The sequence below is a fragment of the Felis catus genome, chromosome B3, assembly GCF_018350175.1.
Source record: "Felis catus isolate Fca126 chromosome B3, F.catus_Fca126_mat1.0, whole genome shotgun sequence".
NCBI lineage: Eukaryota > Metazoa > Chordata > Mammalia > Carnivora > Felidae > Felis > Felis catus.
This window is the reverse complement of record NC_058373.1, coordinates 15,472,390-15,480,157: the sequence shown is the minus strand read 5'-3', so window position 1 is coordinate 15,480,157 and position 7,768 is coordinate 15,472,390.

Sequence of the window (7,768 nt, the reverse complement as noted above, 5' to 3'; positions counted from 1 at the left end):
GGCCGTGTAGGGTGAGGTCTCTGTCTCCATGGGACTGTGGGAGGGGGGGAGAGACCCCCGCTGTTTTTGAGTCGGACGTCGGGCTTCACGGGGCTTCTCCGCGTAACAACCATCCAAGGTAGCCTCTATTATCTCCGTTTGTAGACGAAGCCGCCACAGTGCGGGAGGGTGAAACGCTTTGTCCAAAGCCGCACAGTTGAGTGGCAGACCAGGGCTTTCAACTCAGCTTCCATCTGGCTCCCGAGTCTGTCTCTTTCCACTAGCTCGCACTCTTCCAAATGGCCCAACGCACGTCGGGGTGGGGGGGGGGGCAGCAATGGGTGAAAAAGGTACCAAACGCTGCAAGCTGGGAGTAGCAAAAGCGTAATTTAAAGGAAGAAGCTGGAGAGAGGATTCTGGGGGCTGGGTCTTGCAGATGGGAAAACGCTTTGGTGAGAAAGCAGCAGGGGATCCCAAACTTCCTATCCTCCGAGATCCTTAACTAAGACGCCAAAATGATCTCTTGCATGATGAGGAGGAAAGACAGACTTTTCGATCTGGAAGATACTGCGAAGAGACACGTGCTCGTGACTATTACCGATCTGAGAAAGAATAATGGGAGACAGGTTGAGACAGAATTAACCAAGTTGTACTGGAAGGACGTTGAAGAGATTGGTTGCTTGGAACTAAGGTCACTTAGAACGAAGGGCTGGTAGGCTTGATGGGCCATGCCTGTCCTGCAGAGCACAGGCATGGTGGGGTGGGGGGGGAGACAGCAGGTGCAAACTTGCTTGGTAAAGAGAACCAAAAACGATCCACGTGATGCAACAAAGAGTTTTCCTCACTTTGCTACAACGAATGATTCTCATTTCCTCCTTCTCCTCCCTCTGCTTCTTCGTTGGCCACAAATACGTTGGAGGACCACGGTTCATCCACACTGTTCAGAGCGGGCGGGATGCTCTAACCGTGCTGCTACCAAGAGCCCATGCAGGCTGGTATCCCGCCACATGCTTGCAAATAGAACATTATTTCGACTGTTGCAAAAACAGAGTCAGCCCCTGAGACCTTTAACAGCGGGCTTCACTGGACAAGGGGCTGAATATCAACTTGAGATGCTATCACCTGGAGTCAGAGAAAATACAGATGTTTATTGACAGAGAAGACCCTCGGAAACATTTTATTTTTGCGCCATGTAATTTAGTCTCAGAAGAGCTCGTGGTGTTGGCAATCCGAATACACACAGAGACTCGGGGTCTGAATTGAACCAGGTTTCTCTTTTGTTTCCAGAACAACAAAAAGGTTTATAGGTTGTTCAAGTACGTGAGTAATGGACTATTTTATATATTTGTATGAATACATACGCAATCAAAGTAGAGAACCATTTGCAAGGAGGGAAAATGGCAAAGAACAGCAGGTTGAGAACAACGTGGGTTCAAAGTCAAATCTTCGATCTCTGCACGTCTCAGTTTTCCTCCCTTAAATAGAAATATCATTCGCCTCCCACAGTTACTATGATGCCCTAAGTAAAATAAAATTACCTACCACTGTATCTGGCACGTACCAGGAACCCAATATGCGTTATCACTCTTTCTCTCTCACTCTTTAATTGGCGTACCAAACTTTATTTTGAGTAGAGGGAGAGCTAGGCGTACAAGCTGCTAGAAACAATCAAAAACTGGGAACCGCTTTGTCCATTTCAGCTCTTAAAGATGCCTTTCATGTGTCTTTCATCAAAAATTCAATTCCCCCTGTGATCAGTGATGATTTTTATTTTCATAAGGTTTATAGCCCTCATTAGATGAAATCCTTCAACATGTATCAGTCAGGAGGGGCTAGGTGATGCTACAGTAACAAACCATTATTGGAAAGAATTACTCAAAAATCTCAGTGTCTCAAAGCAATACGAGTTGATTTCTGATCTCTGCCGCATGTCAAATTAGGGCTCTCTTCAGTCTCTGCCCTGCGTAGTTTCTCCCTTGGGTGCCGGCAGTGTTTCTTGTCCCTGGGGCAGAGAGGAGGAAAGCCGGAGGGTCACTCCCAGACAATTAGATGCTCCAGCCTGGAGGTGATTTGTGTCACTTTTTCTCACAAGGAAAGGGCCAGAAGTAGTCGCACAGCCCCACCCAACCCCAAGGCCCCACGCTCAATCCGACACTTTCCAAGAAGGAGAACTGGGTAAATGTGCTGGATCGCATGATTGGTCACTACAGGGGTCTTAGAGGATGTATGTTTCCAATAGGTGCCCCCAAATGTCATTTGTTGAACTTAAAAATGTAACAGAAGCGCAGAAGGACTGCAAAATCAATCCACTCCTTTATGACCGCAAACGTGTCTTGTAATACTTCCCTTTAATTCATCAGGTACCGGGTTGTCTTGATTTTCCAGCTGAGTTTTGTTTTCTTTGAGATCAGGTTTGCCACAGGCCCCTTCCACCCTGACTGTGAGCTCAGGTAAAATACTTCTCCTGGCCGCTGCCAGCACTCCCTTCTGCTCTCCTGATCAATACCTCTAGCTACAAAAAAGCATCAAACATCTCAAAGACATCCCAAAGGCACAGGTCGCCAAAGGGAATAAAAAGCAAAGGCCGCGTATATTAATGTTCTCCTTAGGCTGTCCAGACTTCCTTGTAGGCCTGAGGCCTACAAGGGGCCGGCGGTGATTGGGATGCTTAAAATTATAGCGCTTGAACAACGTTTCTTTAGGAAATAGCTTTTTGAGCCTCTAGAGAAAGGAAGTCTAGTTCAAAGAGGGACAGTTCCCAGTTTCACAACCTGTATTTTCTCACCAAGTAGGTGAGAAAGAACGAAAAAGAGAAAGAGAGAGAGAGAGAGAGAGAGAGAGAGAGAGAATGATATGAGGGATACTGAAAAATGTATCATAATAACAAAACCCTCTTATTAAGATTGAAAATAATGCAAATACTTGGTGTTGACAAGGGTGTAGAGGGAGTTGGCATCTTCGTCCATTGCTGGTGATGGCACAAATTGGAAAAATCTTTCTTGAGGGCAATTTGGAAATAGGTAGTAAAATCCTAAATATATATATATATATATATATACACACATACACACACATATACATACCCCTTCACTCCGCAACTTCACTTCTTCACTTTTAGGACTCTATCTTGAGGAAATAATCAGAGATATGTCTAAAGGTATATTTACACAGATTATCATTGTATCATTACTTGTAACAGTGAAATTAACTGGCTATATAATAGGGCTTCAATGAAGTAAATTTGAGATGCAAAATATAAACCATTGAAAACCACACCTCTGAGTATATTTCCATATGACTGGAGGCAAAAAAATTCTAAAGATATGTGACGTAAGACAAGACAGAAGATTAAGATATGACTAATTTGCATTTTAGCTCATTTTTTCTTGATTCTCTGCGTTTTGCACATGTACGGTATTTGGGGGGGAAAAGCAATACAAACAAACCACATAGAAATAAACCTTTAATATGGCCCCTTAGAGTTAAGCAAGGTAGCTCTAAGTACACATGTTTTCCCATGCGCTGTGTCCAAAAACATATGTCAGGTAGATAAGGAAGTAAAGTTATCTTCGTTTTCCCAAAGATAGAAGATTTTACACAATGTCTTGAACTAGTTTTATAACCACAACTGGTCTGTGTCTGATGATACAATCTATGTAAACTAGGTCTGTAAATTAATGAGAACATACATCTAAAAGTCAACTGAAGCACTAAAATACTTCCATTATTTTGTATTAGGTTATATGTACTTTAATTTAAAGACATCAAATTTTAGTTAGCATAAATCATGGGAAGATGTAAAATATGTCTTTTTTTTTCCTGAAGGGTTAAGATGTTGTTAGACCCAGGAGATAGGAACAAATTGTTAATATATCACTTTTTTTTAGAAGAAACACATTCTGACATTTGTTAATTAAACTTTTCTTAAGGTTTAATGCATTGTCAAGATAGGACATATTTTCAGGAAAGCCTTGTGATCTTACCAAGCATTAAAATAATCCAAAAGCTAGTTTTGACATTCTACCTAATGTGGATAAAAGAGTATTTTAAGCTCATGCAAATCTAAAGAAACAGGGAAATTTGATTCATCCTATTATTTAGGAGGTAACAACATAAGGAGGACAAATTTTTGCTTCTTTTCTTCTTTAAATTTATACCATACCATATCATTTATTTGGTGTAGATGGGGTCAAATTTGCGATGGTTAGCGAAGGTTGCCTTTTGCACTTTTCCAATTTTGAATAAACATGGCAATTATAAATTATAAATGTTACAACGTTTAAGAGGTTCCTTGTGTCTTTTAATTTTGTCTTAAGAATTTCTCCCTAGAGATCACTCATTTTCTTGGGGTCGTCGTTCTGTTCCATGAACTGAATTGAGACCAAAGTCAGGATAAAACCCATGCACTGGACATTATCGGATTACAGTAAAGGTGTTATCAGAACAAAAGCTTCCCACAGTATGTGTAAATGTAATTAATGTGCATGGTTCCGTGGGGAAGTGGACAAAGCACTATTTTCTCAGGCTTACAAAGAATCTGGGAAGCCTACTCCTGTGGTCATTTTCCAGAAGGCAGCATGGCGGAGTGGACAGAGGGAGCAGCGGAAAGCAGCATGGCTTCTCACCCTGTCATTTTCAGCCAGTGTCCCAATCTCCCTGTTTCGCTTTCTTCGTCCATAAAACAGGCGATGGCTCAGGCTGCACCAGATCTTTGCAATGAATAATGTAAAAGGGGGGGGGGGGAGTTGGCACATGAAAGGCGTTTCATAAATGTTCATTTCCTTCCCTCTCCCTGCCCCCTTAGCAAAGTATTAGACTATCAAGATTCTGACGTCAAATAGTGGATATATCCATCCGAAGATGAAGTACATCTTAAAACCGCCTTGTATGAAATATTGGTCCGAACTGATGGCCGTAAATAGATGTGGAGCAAAGGTTACAAAATATCTAGACATGTTGTATAATGATGACTTATTTTTTACAGACGAGGATGGAAGCGGGGTGGGGGGGGGAGAACAAACTGATGATGAATATCCATGCAAATCGTCAATTAGAGATCTGGTGTAGGGTCGGTACCTTTGAAAAGTTATGGAAACAAAACATGGTTCATTATAGCTCTGGATTCACATCTGATTCTACAACAACAGAAAACTTGTGAAAAGTAGTACTGACCTCTGAATCCTGAGTGAACTTAAAATATTCAGTTGGAATCTTCGTTTTTTGATTAGGTAAATGCTGCACAGTATGGTCCACATCACCGAAGGACATGAATTCTTTAGTTTTTTTAATGTTTATTTTTGAGAGAGAGAGAGAGAGAGACAGAGCATGAGCAGGGGAGGGGCAGAGAGAGGAGGAGACACAGAATCCAAAGCAGCTCCAGGCTCTGAACTGTCAGCACAGAGTCTGATGCGGGGCTCGAACTCACGGACTGTGAGATCATGACCTGAGCTGAAGTCTACGCTTAACCGACTGAGTCACCCAGGCGCCCCTGAAGGATGTGAATTCTAATCCTGGAGTCTGTTGTGGGAAATTTTCTTGCTGTCAGATTCATATGAGAGTCTAATCATTCAGCCACCAAAGTGACTTCAGCACTGCAGAGAAAGTGATGGAGGAAACTTGGACCTTGCCTTCAACTCTCCGCATAAAAACTAGAACAGTAGCTGCTTTAGACACTACTCGTGGAACAGTAGTGTCTAAAACACTTGCGTGAGTTTTCTGTTTGTTAACGATCCTGTACAACAGTTATGGAGTGTCATCAATTCCCATTTTTAAAGACGTGGGACTCTGGGTGTTCAAGAACTAAAAAATCAAGACACAGGCAATTTACAATCCTGGATTGGAATCTGGATCTCAAGTACAAAGGAAACATGCTGAGAAGAAAGTGACAACGGAGAGAGTTTCACTGCTGATGGATTGTGAGTTCCAGAGGCAGAACGGAAGGGTTCAGGCCATTGGAAATGGCCATTGGAAAAGGGGCAGAGGAGGGGATGTGAGGGGATTCATGACCATCAGAGTGGGCGACCCAAGGGCCGGGGGCTTCTGGATGGAAGGGCAGCACTGAGGATACAGGGCAGAGTAAGACAAGTCCGCGCAGACTCAAGACAGACATGGTGGACAGGCTGCAAACACTAAGTAATGACATTATCGGGACATTTGGGGGCATGACAACAGGGACTACATAGTAGATTTTATGTAGAAACAGAGAGAACCACACAAATCAAGTAAAACATTAATAATCCATAAATCTCGGTGAAGCCTGTATAGCGTTTTGTTGTTCTATTTTATTACTTGTTTGTAGGCTTGAATTTTTTTAAATAATTTTTAAAGTTCATTTATTTATTTTGAGAGAGAGAGAGAGAGAGAGAGAGAGAGAATCCCAAGCAGGCCCTGCACTGTCAGTGCAGAGCCCGATGAGGGACGCGAACTCACGGAACTGGGAGATCGTGACCTGAGCCTAAATCGTGAGCTGGTCACTTAACTGAATTGAGCTACCCAGGTGCTCCTGAAATGTTTTTAAAATAAGAACTCAGGGGACAAAGGGAGAATTTTTACGGAACCAAGCAAGAGGTCAGCTTGGCAGAAAGCAGAACCTGTATTCAACCCCAGAACGGACCAGCAGTAAACCTCTCTAAGCTCCTTTACTTACCCAAGCCTCCTCTTTCCCTCGTTGGATGCAATAAGAAAACAACACGGTCTTGCCTGCAGGCAGGGCTGCTCTGACTTCAGGCCCTCCCTCAGACAATCCTGTCCGAGAGAGACGTCTGTGGAGCTTGGCACCTTCAGCCTAAGCCCGAAGCTGCTCTCAACATTCCTGGATCTTACCCTGTTGGCATCTGGTGAAGGCTACCTTTCTCTGCATGATTTTCTAAGTACAAAAAAATAAATAAATATAAAATAAAATAAAATAAAATAAAATAAAATAAAATACTAAAATTAATATAATAATATAATATAATATAATATAATATAATATAATATAATATATAATAGATGAGAATATAGAGGAAACTAATTACACCCAAATACAGTTGCAAAAGTCTAATTCTAAAGTGTGGTTGATGTGGCGCCTGAGTGGCTCAGTCAGTTAAGTGTTAGACCTCAGCTCGGGTCATGATCTCACCATTCATGGGTTCCAGCCCCACGTCGGGCTCTGTGCTGACAGCTCGGAGCCTGGAGCCTGCTTCGGATTCTGTGTCTCCCCCCTCTCTGCCCCACCCCCACTCGTGCTCTGTTTCTGTCTCTCACTAACAAATAAATGCCTAAAAAAAATTTTTTTAACGTGTGGTTGAGCAAATATGCGTTCCTTGCCTGATGCGTTAAATAAGGGCTAACACTGGGTTCAAAAACGGCCATGATTTGAAATAATGATGAACATGACCTGTAGTTTGAGATATCGACCTCTATGTAGTGATGCAAAAAATATCAATGGTCCCTATTGACGACAAAGTACAGCTGGTTCTAATATTATCCTGGTTTATTCCAATCATTCAGAATTGAAAGAGATGCTGTATTTCAGTTAGCCATTAGGGCCTAAAATGACAGAGAGACCTCAGGCTAAGAATCCCGGGAAGGAGTTACACCACGCCAAGCTCTGTGTGGGAGGTACTAGGACCCCCCTATAATTATTTTCTGTGACTCTGAGAATTTCACTAACTGTAAACCCCAAATCAAGTGGTTGCTACGGTCTCCTAGTGCCCTGTGTCCACCGCTGAAGACTATTATGGAATATCATGGTGTATTTTAGTGACCTTCTCCAAAAGCCCTAAGAGTCAGGCTGGCTGTGTAATTA